General features: G+C 38.0%; 1 protein-coding gene across 2 annotated transcripts in view; it reads left to right on the top strand.

Annotated features, from left to right (window-relative positions):
- ARHGAP15 (Rho GTPase activating protein 15) overlaps nucleotides 1-17,768 on the top strand; it is a 701,521-nt gene that overhangs the window by 678,311 nt on the left and 5,442 nt on the right. The gene's annotated exons all lie outside the window — the stretch shown is intronic.

The following is a 17,768-nucleotide window of genomic DNA, read 5'->3' as shown; positions in this document are numbered from 1 at the left end:
GTGGAAGCCTGGTAGGCTGCTGTCTATGGGGTCGCACAGAGTCGGACACGACTGAAGCGACTTAGCAGCAGCAGCAGCAGCATATCTAAAGTCACTATTTGTCTACTTTGACACTTCTATGCAGCTATAATTTTCCCTTTTTTTTTCCCTATACTCACTTAAGGGTAGCTTGGTTCAAATGCTCCCAGCAGCTTGCCTCTCAAGTTTCCAGATTCCTTCTCATCTAGGAAGGCTTTGTAATACTTCTATAGATGTATCTGATTTCCTTTTGAAATTACTTTTACCCTGAATGGCACATTCCTGGCACATACACCACCATTTCTCATCCAAATCCCATGTAGACATTATTGATTGGTCACATAGCTCTTTTAGCTTCAGGGTCGTTCCCCACAGAGCAGACAGCCACCATCAGCCAGGTAAAGCTGTGTCATCTCAGCCAAAGTGGGTCTCTTGGTCCATTGCCACCATTCTTTTATAGGTGTTATGAAAACAAAAATGCAGACTACAGACACACCCTTATGCTTCCAAGAGAACAGGAGGCTTGTGTCTGTTTCCTCAAAAATTCCCTAAGTCTGCCTTTTTCTTTCAATCTTTATTTTAATAAATAAATATAAGTCTTATAGTGAAGATATCCATGCTGTCCTGTGCTTAGTCACTCAGTTGTGTCTGACTCTTTGAGACCCCATGGACTGTAGTCTACCAGGCTCCTCTATCCAGGGGGATTCTCCAGGCAAGAATACTGGAGTGGGTTGCCATGCCCTCCTCCAGGGGATCTTCCCAATCCTGGAGTCGAACTGGGGTCTCCTGCATTTCAGACAGATTCTTTACCAGCTGAGCTACCAGGAAAGCCCAAAATATGCATACATACCCTGTATGTGTCAATTATATGTAAAGCATATACGTACATAGGTAAGACATTATTACAATCCCTTAAATTTTAGAGTTTCTTTATTTTGCTGTTGAGAACTGTGCTTACCATGTGTTTCTGAGCTTGTCAACTTTCCTTACCAATCATTTCAAATTTGAGGAAGGAAAAAAAAAGAGTTTAAACTTTGCGTGTATGTATTAAATTGTTGAACAACAGGATTTAGTGCACAAATTAGAACTCCTCTAGCCCAACTGTCTCATTTTCCAAAAGAGGAAGCTGGGGATGAGGAAGATTAAGTGAATCTCCAAAGTCCTACATGCAATAAAAAGTGGAGACAGGGAAGAAACCAGGCTTTCTGTGTCTTTGAACAATTGATCTCCCACCCAGTCATTAAACTGTGCATGTTTATTAGACCAAAACTTCCTTACTGAATCAACTTTTTCTCCAGGTTCCTATGGTGTACTGGGTCAGTAGGCCTCAGGGACATCTACACAATACTCTAAGTCAGTTCTTTCTCCTTTGAATGATGTAGACATTTCTGTAAAAAAGCAAAACTTATCAACACAATCCTCACAACTCCTACATTCTATTTCTGACACCTTAACCTAAAGTAATTTCACACTACCTCATAAAAACCCTTGAAAACAGAGCATCCAAGGATGATATTTTGCACCTACTGAATTCTCTTTTCCAAAAAAAGCCTCTAAATGTTACATTAAATTGCTATATTTCCAAATTCTATTCTCCAGTCATCCTCTGTGATTTTTTTCAAAAGAAGCAAAAAGAGAAGACAGGGGAAAGGAGAAAGGGAAAAAGGACTGACATGGAAAAGGACTCAAGGTCTTTGCTGATCATCTTGACTTGCCCTTCTGGACTTAAGAAAAAGCAGCTAACAAGAGTATCTGTGGATAGCTTGGCTCTGACTGTAGCTAGACAAGTATTAGAGAATATCTCATTTTTGTTCAGTTCAGTTCACTTTCTGTTGGAGCAAAAATGCATCTGGGTGAGGAAAAACTTAACCTGCCAGTGACCTGTAAAGCAAAATCTATTTGTAATAACAGGAAGGTATAGAATGCCCAAATTTCCTACTGCAGTGAAAATAGGAGTAAAGTAGAAGGTAACACACCACCTAAACTCAAAGATTTTGCAATCTAATTGAGGGAGATAAAACATATGTGCATGAAATAACTTAGAGATAAAAATAAAACATGTCAACAACAATGTAATACAATCTGAATGTTTAAATGCCAAGAAAGCAAATAACGAAGTGATCAGAATACAGTTCTTAAAGGCTTCCTCATAGAGACAGGCTTAAATATGGTTTTGGATATGGTGACTGACACACAGAGCAAAACAATTCAAATGCGTGTGGCCATAAAAATAGGCAAGCAGGAATCGACCTCGGTCCCCTGAATTAATGCAATCTGCTTCTGTTATCCTTTTTTTTTCTTTCACTTTTTTATAATTTTACTGGTGGACTATAGTCCATAGGGTCAGACACAACTGAAGCAACTTAGCATTCATGCACACACTTTTTCAGAACAGATTTAGGTTTACAAAAATCTGAATAGAATGTACAGAGAGTTTTCATATACTCTCCACTCCCCTTCCCCCTGCTCCCCAAAACATACACACACAACCACAGAATCTCCCGTTATTAAAATCTTGCATTAGTGTGGTACATTTGTTTTAATTGATAAGCCAACATCAATACATCATTGTTAGCTAAAGTCCATAGTTTACATTAAGGTTCACTCTTAATGTTGTAAATTACATGAATTTTGATAAATATTTGGTGACATGTATGCACCATTATATCATACAGAATAACTCTACTACCTAAGACTCCTCTGTGCTCTGCCCAGTCATCCCTCCCTCTTCCCAAACTCCTGGCAACCACTGATCTTTCACTATCTCTAGATTTTGCCTTTTTCAGAATGTCAGATGCTTAAATCATATAGCCTTTTCAGATGGGCCTCTTTCACTTGGCAGCATACATTTTAAATGGATCTCTTCATGGTTTGATAGTGCACTCCTTTTCATTGCCAAATAATATTCCATCATCTCACAATGTGAATGTCCCACAGTTTGTTTATCTATTCACCCATTGAAGGACATTCATAAGCATTTAAGATTTAAAAACAAAGTTGTTGTTGTTTTTAACCAATTCATTACTCAGGTAGGAAATTGATTCTCAGAACCCATATTCTTTTTACCTTGAGACTTCTTTGTCTAGGGAAGTATGTTGTCATTTTTCTTTAACATGAGAGCAGGTCATCATTTGTCTCCTTAAACTTGTGGGTTTTAAGCCACCTCACCCTTTTGCTTTCACTCTTTGATAACATGAAAGCAAAGTTTTTTACAACATATAACCAAAAGTTATAAAATTATGAGAATTATGAAATTAAGTTCTGAGTTTTTAAATTGAACATGGTTACTATCAAGCATCTATTGGGGGTCATGTTTTTCCTGTCCGTTAGAACTGTAATTATGGTTTGTCTTCACAATGAATCAGAATATAAATCTAAATTTGACATTATGCCTTTTTCTCTTTTTTTTTTTTTTAGCCAGTGTTAATTATATCCAAAGAAACAATTCTATGACTTTTACAAAAGTGACATCCTAGGCTGTTGACTCTAAATGCAGCCAAATATCACCTGGCACACCTGTGTCTTCTTTTTTGACACCAAATAACATTGATAACCAAATTACTCTAGTAATAATAATTTTCAAGGGCTCCTCCCACCGTGGCATTTGAAGGAAATTGTCAATGAAAGTCATTTCCTTGGCTCCATAAATATGTATACATGTTGATTTTAAGACAGCACACAGGAGACTTTGCCAGAAAAATTTAAAAGTTCAAGCAGAAAAAATAATCCCAGTATCTCTCTGTCATTTGCCGCTTTGTATTTGTTTCCTTAAAATGCACAGCTAAATGCTCTCTACACATAGATATCACTTGGTAGGCAGGGTGTATCTTATTACTGTGTTATTTTCCAGTACATTTGGCGTAGTTAAGGTAAAGTGTATTAACTTTCTCTCAAAATAAAGATGAAAACAGAGCTGTAGCAGTCGTGAATGCTTCAGCCATTGTCAGGAAGTTAAGAACTGACGGGAGGTCCAAATAACCAGCTCTGCCTGTGCATATACCGTCGTTTTCCCCTGGGATAGTCGGTCTAATCCTACAATGTATCTGACTGGCATGAATGTAGAATTACTTTCAATAAAGATTTTATTTCAAGCTTGGATGATTTCCCCCAAAACATCTTGTCACTGAGGCAAAGTATATCATAGAATATCTGATTTTTTTTCCCCTCCAAGTCAGCTTTTGAGGGCGAAAAATACACATTTCAACTCAAGTACTCAACTCAGGTCAATTCTCTGTAAAAATCACATTTTAACATATCTAGGCTGATTAGAGATTTGCTACGTTAAAGAAATCAGGGAGCTGTCAAAGAGAGCTTACTCTAAAGTCTGCAAATGTTAAGAATAAGTAACACATTTGCTCATCTACAGCTTGCACCCCCCACCCCTGCAGTAACCTCCACTTGAAGAGCAGGCAGGACAGATGACTCCACGAGCTAATACCCAGCTTCTAGAATATTTGTCTTTTTGCAAGTAAGGAACATTTAAAGGTCACATCTTCCAATAAGTATGAGATTGTTTCCAGGCTATATGAGAAATATGAATGGCCTGGTCATGATCACTCTAAAACCATCTTCATTTCTCCATTTCTCCTTGTCTCTGTCTTTATCCTTTTCTCTTCTTTCATGATGCCAAATTAAGTCAGCATGTCAAGATAGGGGAACAGTCGGTAGCAGTACACTACTCTATTTTGAGTTCACTGAAATGTTTCATTTTGGGCTTGCTTACATTATTTCAGCCTTGCTGTCACTTTGTTTAATTTATGCTTGGTTCATATACACTTAAAAATATCTTAGGTTACCTATAGCCTCACCCCTTAGTCACTAAAAGCACACAAATCACACGGCTTAGTTCTAATGGGATAGGAGTAATTACTTTAATATTTAATAATCATAGCACATTATATTTATACAATGTTTTAAATTCAAAATCCCTCTTATCTCTATTATTACATTTTATTACTAACATGTAATATTATAATAAAATGTATGCACAAGAATGAAAACTCAGCATGGATAACAGCAGATGAAACTTAGAGGAATGAAAAGGTCCAGATTTGAGTCATCACAGGTGATTACAGACAATAGACGCATGAGTTAGCCTGACGTCCATGTGCACAAGGATGTATGCAGGAACTCGCACAATTTATTTCTCCACCACAGTACAGATTACAAATTCATGTGTATAAAGGCAAAACAAATAGCTTCTATATTTAAGCCAAGTATTATATATATTTAAAGGGGTTTACCTTTCTGCTGCTGCTGCTGCTGCTGCCACTTCAGTTGTGTCCGACTCTATGCGACCCCATAGACGGCAGCCCACCAGGCTTCCGCAACCCTGGGATTCTCAAGGCAATAACACTGGAGTGGGTTGCCATTTCCTTCTCCAGTGCATGAAAGTGAAAAGTGAAAATGAAGTCACTCAGTCGTGTCCGACTCTTTGCAACCCCATGGACTGCAGCCTACCAGGCTCCTCTGTCCGTGGGATTTTCCAGGCAAGAGTACTGGAGTGGGGTGCCATCGCCTTCTCCGTGCCTTTCTGCAGATATAAACATTTTACCTAAAATACTATGTGATGGTCAGATTTCAGATGGTCAGGAAAAAAAGTGTCATTATCTTTAGCTTCAACCATCCATAGTATAAATCAGATAAAAATTATGTTTTATTCTAGACTTTTCTCATCAGTTTTGTTCAAATCAGGTACATGTTAAAAACTGAGTCAGATAATATGTGGGAAAGAAAGGTACCCTGCATAGTTAACAAGCCCTGAACTAGGTCTCAAGAAATAGTATCTCTGTTTAACAATCTCTGCATTCATGTTCTCACCATCTCTGATGTACAAGAAACGTAAGTATTGTACCAAAATCAAAACTAATTTCCCTCTTGAGGCCCTTTTTGCTTGTTTCTTTTCCCCAGAATTCAGATGTTTATGCAGTTGACAAGTATTTATTGAGTACCTAGTATGTGTCGATCTAGATGGGCATTGGAAAGACACAGCTGTGACAGAGAAGAGCTCCCATGGGCATCATTTCTGAGTAAGATGATAGGAAGGCAGGACTGTCTCAAACCAGGCATTATTTGAGGCCCATTCTTCTAAATGTTTTAAATTTAGTCAATTCAGAGTGTCTTCTAGACACTTCTAAACATTTTCCTGGGTCATTTCTAGTTCTGGAGGGCTAAGAATGGCCTAAGCATCTGGTGAGGGGCAGGGAGAGCATCCATTTATACAGTATTTCAGTAAATATTGGCTGAGCACCTATGAGCCAAAGACTAATCCCGGTCTAGGAATACAGCACTAAACAGAAACAAAGTCCTGGTCCTTAAGATGTTTACATTCTGTTGGAGAAAGGTAATAAAGCAGATAAGCAGGGTAGAAAGTGTCTGGCTTTTGTCACCTGTCCTGGATGGTCTTCATTTCCTTCTGGTTGTTTGTCTTCATCTCTTCCAATCCCAGGTCTGGTATTGGTCACCAGCAGACCCTGTGAAGGTTATCTTGCTATCTTTGTGTAGATATACCATGCAGTAATTTGTATTTAACTATTCCTGATACATTAAACATGAAGAAATCTGAGGGTTGTTTTTTTTTTTTTAACTTTTTACTTTGCATTGGAATATAGCCGATTAACAAATAATTATGTGATAGTTACAGGCGAATCGCAAAGGGACTCAGCCATAAACACACGTGTATCCATTCTCCCCCAAACTCCCCTCCCATCCAGGCTGTCACATAACACTGAGCAGAGAACTCTGAGATTTTGTTCTAACCCTAGGTCTGCTCCAAGGGGAGAATAGAGGTCTGTCTGATCTCAGAATCCTCAGACTTGCCCACAGCCTGTCCTCAGGAAGAGGGATAGGAAGGGTTCCTGACCGAGCCACCTTCACAGGACCTTATCAAGTCTCTTCTCTTCTTAACTCTCCTCCCAATCCAGAGAAATCTTTCTCTTGTCTGGCAGCATGGTAACCTGGCTCTTCATCTACCTTCCAGTCTACTGATTAGGCCATCATTCCAATTCTAAGTCCAGGGCACTTGAGCCTTTGAAACCCCAAGGCCCAGTCCTTTGCAATTCAAATACCCCAGTTTACAAAGAAACCAAAGCACTTTCTCTGCTCTTCTGTTGTACCATCCCTCTACTGAGGACAAAATGTTGTTAATGGAATCTTGGAGAAAAGAAAAAGGTATGAGCGAGGGTGGAGAAGAAACCTCAGTTACGATATATTATCCCACGTCATCTTGGACTTTCCCAGAATGTTCATTCTTTCATCATTAATCTGGAAGCCCAAACCAAACCACATTTTAAATATCACTGGATTTACCATCCAGTATGGGAATCTGGAACATCTGTGAATGCCTCCTGATGGAGAACTTGTGTTCTTTTTATGTGTAGAATATTTAATAACCTTGATAGTCTCCTTATTTTTATAGTATACATTTAGAAAAATCTATACCAAGTAATAGGGAGAAGGCAATGGCACCCCACTCTAGTACTGTTGCCCGGAAAATCCCATGGATGGAGGAGCCTGGTAGGCTGCAGTCCATGGGGTCGCTAAGAGTCAGACACGACTGAGCGACTTCTTTCACTTTCCACTTTCATGCATTGGAGAAGGAAATGGCAACCCACTCCTGTGTTCTTGCCTGGAGAATCTCAGGGACGGAGAAGCCTGGTAGGCTGCAGTCCATGGGGTCGCACAGAGTCGGACACGACTGAAGTGACCTAGCAGCATACCAAATAATAATAATAACTAAATGACAGAATTATGAGGGATTTTTATTTTCTATTGTAACTTGTCTACGTTCTCTAAATTTTCTGTAATAAATGTGAATCTTTTGAAGCAGACTAGTCTATTTTCACAACTCTAATTCTTCATACAGAAATGAAATTAGTCTGTGGGTCAGTTGCAGGAACTGGATTTACTAGAGAAAAATAGACTTTTTCTTCCATATCATGGGGTTTGTTTGTTTTTTTTTTCTTTTTTTGCATTCAGTCATCACAGCTGCCCTAACTGTTCTTTTTTCTGAAGCAAAACACCATCAGTCCCTGTCCTCTATCACTGAGCAGCCTGTCACTCAGATGCACACATTCACCTTGGAGCCTCAACTTGTGTAGCCAGAGTCAAGTCACTGTGAAAAATATATAAAATTTATTTTCCCTCAGAAAGTAAAATTAAGTGTGGACAACTGAATACTGACACACAGACTAGAACTGACTTTCTTTCAGCTCCTCTGGAACCTCTTAAACTAGGAGACAATTTTCTAGAAAACTGCGGAAGGTTTGATGTTGATCCCTTAGTGGAATAGGAATAGCGGAAAAGAGGTTGATGAATTCTGACTTTGCACATGGATAGTATATATTCCTTTTAGATTTATCTAAAATCATAAGGCAAATATTTAAGTTCCATATTCCCACTAATGTCTTATAATTAGGTGCCTTACTCTGCTTGGCCTAATTAATGCTGATCCACGCACAACCCCCAATGTTCTGTATAAAATGTTACTAGCACATACTAGTGTTTTAACTGCCTTATTGGACAAATTCCAAGTAAAGAATAATAAACAGTGTTATATTTTTTTCTTTTCTAAAAATACTTCCAACATGTCATATATTTCCTAGCCTTTCTCTCTTAAACCCAGGGCAGTGTCTTCCCAGGATGATGATGTTATCCATGGTTATTGCTAGATCAACAGAGCTCAGGGAATAGGCAAATTAAGACTTCTTTTACTGCTGACATGGTCAAATGTGAATGGCTAAAACCATTTGAAAGCTTAACAGAAAACACCTAAGGGGAACCGTAGCTGAAATTCTCAGTCTGTCTCACCAATAGTGCATTTCCTTCCACAATGATAAGTGAATATTCTCAGAAGTTGAACACACTGTGTGAATCTGGAGAAAAAGGCAATATGTATTAATTTGATTTTTCTTCCACCTGAAACCCTTTTCATCTGTATAAATATATCCTTGAATATGAACCAGGTGATGAAAAAATCAAAATATGTCACCCAAGACTTTCTGACTCACTTCCCTTCCACATCTACCCCAGGTCTCAGGCCTCATCATTAAGAAACCCCTTGATTTCAAACCCCTTGATTTCTCGACTCTTAGTTATTTGTGGAAAGAAGATCTATCTCCCAGAGTAATAAAGATCTGCATCTTCGTCTAAGTGTTGCTGCCACTCAACTATGTGATCTCGATCAAATTATTCAGTGTTTCTCAGGCTCATTTTATCCGTCTGAAAATTTTCTTTTATATCTGAAAAAGAAAAAAAATGGAAATATTCCTAGTGTATATTAAAGTTACAGTTATTTGAACAGTAAAGTGGTAGTGCAGAATACAAGCACAAATCATCCAGAATAGAACATACCAGGTGTTTTTGTCTGTGAGTTGTAGGATATATTATTGGGGCAATCAGCTAGCTATTGAAAAAAAATAGAGATTACCTTCACATTTCATATAGTAAAATACACTGAGATGAATTAGAAGATACAAAAATGATACCATTTTTAAAATCTAGAAAAAAATATTGATGACAATTACCTGATTTATTTAAATGGATGAATTTTATAATTAAAAAATAATGAGAGAAATTCCAAAAGAAATGATGCTAGATATGAACACATAAACATATAAATAAACAAAATTAAGGAAAAATATAATTGAGAGAATATAAATACAACAAAAGTAATGAAATATTATGCCATTTAACACACAAAAACTCAGAAATCTAATATGTACAAGTATGTTCATTGTAACATGTTTCATTGTCTGTAACAGCGAAAAATTAGAAGCAACATAAAAGTCCATCGGCAAGGGAATGGTTAAATAAATTATTTTCATACTATGAAATGTAACAGCATTTTTCAAAGGATGAGGTATTTTTAAATGTACTGACTTGGAAAGATTCCCATGATATATAGTTAAGGGGGAAAAAGCAAGTTGTACTATAACATATTATGTATTTTTATCTCATTCTTTTTTTTTTTTTTTAAGAAAATAGACACTAAAGGGATTGTTGTTGTTCAGTCACTAAGTTGTGTCTGATTCTGTGTGACCCCATGGACTAGCCCACCAGGCTCCTCTGTCCTTGAGATTTCCCAGGCAAAAATACTGGAGTGAGTTGCCATTTCCATCTCCTGGGTATCTTCCCAACTGAGGGATCAAACTTGTCCTGCATTGGTAGGCAGATTCTTTACTCCTGAACCACCAGGGAAGCCCAGGTAGATGGATAGATAAATAGAAAAACATCCAGAGGGAGCACCCATCTGTTAATTATAGTTGTCTTGAAGGAGTTTGACTAGAAAAACAGAAGGTTTGACCTTTTCATTCTATATTCTCCTGATTAGCACACTTTTTAAATACTATGTGTTAGTTTTGTTATACAAAATAATTAAATGGATGAAACAAACAAAATTGTATGCTCTCAATAAGAAAAGGGCAGGTGGTATGAAAGGTTATTCACAGAAGAGATAATCCATATTGCTGTGCTTTTTAAACTTCTTCCCCATTTCCTAAATTCAAAGAATCCTAACTTTAAACAATGATAGATCATTTTTCACCTATCAAGTTAGCAATTATTTTAAGAAGAATAAAATCAAGTGATAATAATGCTATCAGGACTATGAATTGTCATGTTACATATCCCACATTATCATGGTTTAAGAAAAGAAAACCCTTAACTTAATGATCTAGTGCGAATTCTCAAAGTGTGGTCCCCAGACCAATTGTATCCTCTCAAGGAACTTGTGACTAGTGTAATATTCTCAAGTCCCTCCTCAGAGTTGCTGAACCAGAAGTCTGAAGGTGAAGTTCAGTGATTTGTGATACAACCCAGTTTGCAAATTATTCTCATGAATGGTAAAGTTTCAGAACCATTGATCTAATTGCTACATTTCTACTACTGCGGAGTTTCTCAACAGCAGCAATACTGACATTTGGGGCTGGATAAATTGTTTGGGGAGACTGTCCTGTGCATTGTAGACTGTTAGACTGTCCTTTGCCTCTGACTCAATAGATGCCATAGCAACTCACCTCCACTCCACTCAGTCATGACAACCTTGGATATCTCCAGACACTGCAAATGCCTCATGGGAGATGCGGGGGTAGGGAAGTTGCCCCTATTTGGAAACAACTGCCTAAAGAAATACTCCAAAAATGTGGAGAATGAGTATACAAAAAAAGGGTTTTTAACATATTAATTACATTTATACTAAGAAATCATAGAGTACAAACCATTCTGTCCCATATAAGATAATTAGTAAAAGCTATGGTAAAGAATCTGCCTGCCAGTGCAGGTAGACGTAAGAGACACAGGTTTGATCCCTGGGTCGGGAAGATCTCCTGGAGAAGGGCCCAGCCACCCACTCCAGTATTCTTACCTGGAGAATCTCATGGACAGAGGAGCCTGGCAGGCTGCAGTCCGTAAGGTAACACAAAGTCGAACATGAGTTAAGCGACTTAGCATGCACGCACATATATAAAACATAGGGCTTCCCAGGTGGCACTAGCAGTAAAGAACCCGCCTGCCAATGCAGGAGATGCTGGAGACACAGGTTTGATCCCTGGGTTAGAAAGATACCTTGGAGAAGGGAATGGCTATCTACTCCAGTATTCTTGTCTGGAGAATCCCACGAACAGAGGAGGCAGGCTACAGTTCATGGGGTCACAAAGAGTCGGACACGACTAAGTAACTAACTCACAATACACATATAAGACATGAGAACTGCTCATGACAGAAGTGAAAAATGTTGGCCACAAAATTATATAGAAAGTATTTTCTTGAATGTGTATATAAATAAATTATTTATACACGTATATTGAATGCTATCACCGTCATTCTCCTGCTCAAAACCCAAGGATGAACACATGTTCACTGTTAGAATTAAGTCCTAAGTCCTCCCTACAGTATTCCTACCTTATCTGTCTCACTCCCCAGCCTTCAGCTATACTATCCTCTTCTCTATTCCTAGAACCACCCAACACAACCTCACAACTGAGGCTCTCTACCAACTTTTTCCTGCCTGGAGTTTTCCTTCCTGTGGTGTGTGCACATAAGCTGCTCTCTGCCCAAGTGTCCTTTCCTTAGAAAGAACTTCTGAGAACCTTGTCTGCTATGTGTAGCACTTTCCACCTCTCTCTGCCCATCAAAATAATCTGGGGACTCTGTTATCTTTGGCCAGCCAGGCTCTACTCATTCTTAGCAAAGAGGACTCTCTGGGGATGGATTCTAGGCCATTAGGAATTTTTAAGAGGCTCCGAGGGTCAGTAGAAGAACCACCACTTCTCTTAGTCTTTCTTGAAGTACCTCTGTGCCGAAATCACTTTGTGTATTAATTAGTGGATTGTTTCTTGTCTGTTTCCCCAACTAGATTATAAGTTGCATATGGGTAGGAACTTTGTCTATTTTACTTGCTGCATCATCCCCAACATCAGGCACCTAGCAGGTATTGAGTAATAGCAGGTCTATTGAATAATAGATTTTAATGAATGAGAAATGATTACCTTGAGTTACTGTTACAGTTATTGGTGTATTTTTTTTCTTTATCATACTTTTCTTAACATCTCAAATTCTAATAGAATGTATTACTAATCAGAGCAAGAGAAATTACAGCTGAGTTTTAATTCTGCCTTTGAAAAGCATGGTATATTTGAAGCACAGTGATTAGCATGTAATGGATATTTGGCAAATAACCACTGTTTGTGTTCCTTTTTGATATTATCTGCTATGTAAGGGCTTTGGCTATGATATCCCATTTTATATATGTTGTTGTCACCTTATAGAATACATATTACAACCAGAAATAAGCCATTTTTAAGTCTACGGGCTAGTCATTTTTTTTTAGTCATTCCTTGTCTCTTATAGTTCTGAGTATTGCTTTAAAGATACATTAGACTCTCCTTGTAATGGCCAATCAATATAAATATGAAACAAGTGAATAATTGAAAATGTTTCAATCTTTTGAAATGAAATCATTGCAAAGAAGGTACTCAATAAATGTAAAGAATAAGGCCATGTTAGCTGTTAATGTGTAACTACCATATAAAGTACCTTTTCCACAATGTACTTTGAAAAAATTATATACACATAGCTTCGAAGATAATTTAAAAGCAAAAATGCCAGAACATAGCAGTAATTCTCTTTTAGGAGGATAATTCTTTGCTTACTTTGGAAAACAATAATAATAGGATATTTAAGCATAAAATTGAAGATTTTACAATTAGTTTAAGCCAGTTGATGTGTAAATTTGCATGTAAAAGTGACAGTCACCAGTGAATGACCACCTTGAAATATATTAGTTTAAATGCAAATAACAGTTGTAAATGCTCACCTTCTTTTATAATATTTGAAAATTTTTCTAACGTACAGCCCTGACTGTAAGGGGAAAAGTAGACTTCCTACTAAGTCCCCAATCTTAAAAAAAAAAAAATGAAAAAGGCCAATGTAGACATGGCAGTATATTTTGTGCAGATTGAGAGTAGGCAAGCATATGGTTAGCATGGATCCCCCCCAAAGTAGCTACAGCACATAGGAAGCATAAATTGAGCACAGTGAAAATTTATTCTATTTTTAGCAGCTTCTCCTCACTGAAGTGGTCAAAGTCACAATTAACATTTCATGTACAGTGGATGAGCTGTATTATACAAGCCAGGTGTGACCTGTTGGCAAAAGTACATTTACCACCGCACTTTCTCCATTAAACTATCCTAAAGTTATGTGTGTTGGAAAATCACAGCAATCCAGAGATAGAGAAGGGAATACTTATAATACACCTCCAATAACTTGAGGCTTGTCCTGCAGGCAATTCTGTGGCTTTCGACTTCCTTTGCAAGTCTCTATGATAACAGCAAAGCACAAACTTTAAAGGAAGTTTGCATCCTTATATCTGTTTGTAGCTGGTCTACTATTAAATGCTTTGGTCTTCTTAGCATTAATCTTGAGTTTTATGGTAAATCTCTCTTTCAGTTTGAATCATTTGGCTATGATTTTCAACAACTAAGAAATTTCTTTGAGTTAGTGATTCAGCTCACTTTTGGAAAAAAACTTACCTAGCATAAGTCTGTGAGGATTTTTTTGTCTGGAGCCCAACATCTGTAGCTGTGGATTATAGATTGTTTCTAAAATAATCTAAAATTGATGAATTGTTGCTCCTTCCATTGGGGCCCGACAAAAAGTAGCTCCAGCATTTCTTCTCCTTTTTGTGCTGTAAACTGTACATCACATTTTTAATCTCTTGCCAGAAAAATGAATTCTTACCTACTTTAAGATTTTATAAACTTAAATTTTACTTAGTGGTTAGAGAGTTTCTTTTACAAAGAATATATATCAAGTGCTATTTTGTGAACAAATTCATAAAATCATAATTATTCTTGTCAAGCTGTTTTAAACTTAGCAGTGTTCATAAATAGCCTTTTTCAAAAGAGTTGCAGTTTAAGATGTTTTTCCTGTTAGTGAAGCATTCACAGGCACTAACGTTTGAGCTCCTCACATTGCTTTGAATCAGGTATCTTCACTATTTCTTGGGAGTAAACTAATGTTGAGTAAACAAACATTTAGAAGAATTTCCAAATATTGATCTAAATATTTTTACACCTTTTCACCGTCCAGCCATTTGCTGTATAGTAATCTCTCAACCATGTGACTGCTCTCACCTTTGTCATTCAGATGTGGTCTTTTTGCCTTTGACCTTTGTTTTGTCCTCAAAGAGCTTCCCAGCTGGTGCAAGTGCTAAAGAACCTACCTGCCAATGCAGGGAGACATTAGAGATGTGGATTCAATCCCTGGGTTGAGAGTGGGGTTGCTGTGCCCCACTCCAGTATTCTTGTCCTAAAAAGGGAGTTCCTTTCATTTCTTTGTGAAAACACGTTAAATGGTAGCTCACAATTTACAACACTGTCGTGGAGTTTAAGGCCAGATGAAATCTGAGCCCTACCAGAGGGGTGGAACTTGCCAAAAGTGACCACAGTCTGATCTCTTTGAGTTAGCTGCTACTGAGTTCTGAAGCCTGAGTGGCAGAGGAGATTCAAACCATGTTTCAGATTCCTTAGCAAAGCACACTAGAGTAACATGTCTCAATATACACTCCTCCTTGTCACTCAAGAAAGAGGATCCACAATGTTCAAGTAAGTTAGGGAACATGCTAAGTTACACAAAGATGAACAGGGTTAGTTTTCTGCAGGACTTGTCAGAGCCTGTATTATGCTATTGTGCATTGTAAATTTCCAAGAAGGAAAAATGGCATATAATTTTCTGCAAACTTATCTTACTCCAGACTGCTATTTTTGTGAAGTGTGTCACAGAGATGGTGTTTGCAGAACTCACTTTAGTGAAAGCTGTCCTGGAAGTACTGCCAAACCCATAGTAAAAATGTATTTGGTTTCTGAATCAGATCCTCCCCTCCAATAATACAGCTTAACTGCATTTTAAGCTACTGGAAGTATAACTTACTGTTTTTGAGAGTTTTCCATCTTAGATACTAGATTGCATTTTTTTTTCCATTCCAGGCTTTCATTTCTTTCAGTAGCCTATATTTCTCCTCTACATATGTTTTACTAGTTGAAGCCTTCAGAAATAATGGCACTTGCAATGCACAGCTAGTCCCCACAGCAAGAGAGAAAAGTATTAGATCCATTGATTTGAGGTTAAAAAAAAAGAGAGAGAGATTTGAAGAATTTTGTAGGATAGTATTCTAGCTCTATTTTGAAATTGCGGTTGACTACTTATGTTCTCCTAAATCAACCACTTAACTGCTTAAAAATCTATTGAGGTAGAGAGTAGGTAGGTTCATATTTGAATAGTGAAGTCTGTAACAGCATAAATACATTTTCCAAACATACCCAGTTTGAGTGGCTTCTTTGCTAGATATGTCTATCACCACCTCTACAATAAAAGGGTTTAATCTAATGTGAATGTTGGTATGAGAATATTTTTGCCTATTTACGTGAATCATATAGTTCAGCAGTTGGTGATTTCCACCCACAAATAGTCTTCGCCCTCAGCATCTTTTCTAACCTAAAGATTGATTGATTTCTCAATATACCAACTACTGATTGGTTGATATTCAGAACATAAATTGTCAATGAAATATACACATACACACACAAGCATACATTTTGTAAGAGAGAGTAGGAAAGATAGTATGAATTCTATATAATATACATCCACATTTTCTTAACCTTTCTTAACTACATTTGATTTCTCTAAGTGTTATTGCAAGTTACTTAATTTTCCCAAACTTAAGAAAAAACTCCAAACTGCTAGGAAAATTTAACCTGCAAGTGGGCCTTAGAAAGCATCACTACGAACAAAGCTAGTGGAGGTGATGGAATTCCAGTTGAGCTATTCCAAATTCTGAAAGATGATGCTGTGAAAGTGCTGCACTCAATATGCCAGCAAATTTGGAAAACTCAGCAGTGGCCACAGGACTGGAAAAGGTCAGTTTTCATTCCAATCCCAAAGAAAGGCAATGCCAAAGGATGCTCAAACTACCGCACAATTGCACTCATCTCACACGCTAGTAAAGTAATGCTCAAAATTCTCCAAGCCAGGCTTCAGCAATATGTGAACTGTGAACTTCCTGATGTTCAAGCTGGTTTTAGAAAAGGCAGAGGAACCAGAGATCAAATTGTGAACATCCGCTGGATCATAGAAAAAGCAAGAGAGTTCCAGAAAAACATCTATTTCTGCTTTATTGACTATGCCAAAGCCTTTGACTGTGTGGATCACAATAAACTGTGGAAAATTCTGAAAGAGATGGGAATACCAGACCACCTGATCTGCCTCTTGAGAAATCTGTATGCAGGTCAGGAAGCAACAGTTAGAACTGGACATGGAACAACAGACTGGTTCCAAATAGGAAAAGGAGTACGTCAAGGCTGTATATTGTCACCATGCTTAATTAACTTCTATGCAGAGTACATCATAAGAAACGCTGGACTGGAAGAAACACAAGCTGGAATCAAGATTGCCAGGAGAAATATCAATCACCTCAGATATGCAGATGACACCACCCTTATGGCAGAAAGTGAAGAGGAACTCAAAAGCCTCTTGATGAGAGTGAAAGTGGAGAGTGAAAAAGTTGGCTTCAAGCTCAACATTCAGAAAATGAAGATCATGGCATCCGGTCCCATCACTTCATGGGAAATAGATGGGGAAACAGTGAAAACAGTGTCAGACTTTATTTTTCTGGGCTCCAAAATCACTAACGCTTACTCCTTGGAAGGAAAGTTAGGACCAACCTAGATAGTGTATTCAAAAGCAGAGACATTACTTTGCCAACAAAGGTTCGTCTAGTCAAGGCTATGGTTTTTCCTGTGGTCATGTATGGATGTGAGAGTTGGACTGTGAAGAAGGCTGAGTGCTGAAGAATTGATGCTTTTGAACTGTGGTGTTGGAGAAGACTCTTGAGAGTCCCTTGGACTGCAAGGATATCCAACCAGTCCATTCTGAAGGAGATCAGCCCTGGGATTTCTTTGGAAGGAATGATGCTAAAGCTGAAACTCCAGTACTTTGGCCACCTCATGCAAAGAGTTGACTCATTGGAAAAGACTCTGATGCTGGGAGGGACTGGGGGCAGGAGGAGAAGGGGACGACAGAGGATGAGATGGCTGGATGGCATCACTGACTCGATGAACGTGAGTCTGAGTGAACTCCGGGTGTTGGTGATGGGCAGGGAGGCCTGGCGTGCTGCAATTCATGGGGTCGCAAAGAGTCAGACATGACTGAGCAACTGATCTAATCTGATCTGATCTGAATGCAAGTATAACAAG

The sequence above is a fragment of the Bos javanicus genome, chromosome 2, assembly GCF_032452875.1.
Source record: "Bos javanicus breed banteng chromosome 2, ARS-OSU_banteng_1.0, whole genome shotgun sequence".
NCBI lineage: Eukaryota > Metazoa > Chordata > Mammalia > Artiodactyla > Bovidae > Bos > Bos javanicus.
Note: the sequence above shows the minus strand (reverse complement) of the source record. Positions and strands in the feature narration are given on the sequence as shown.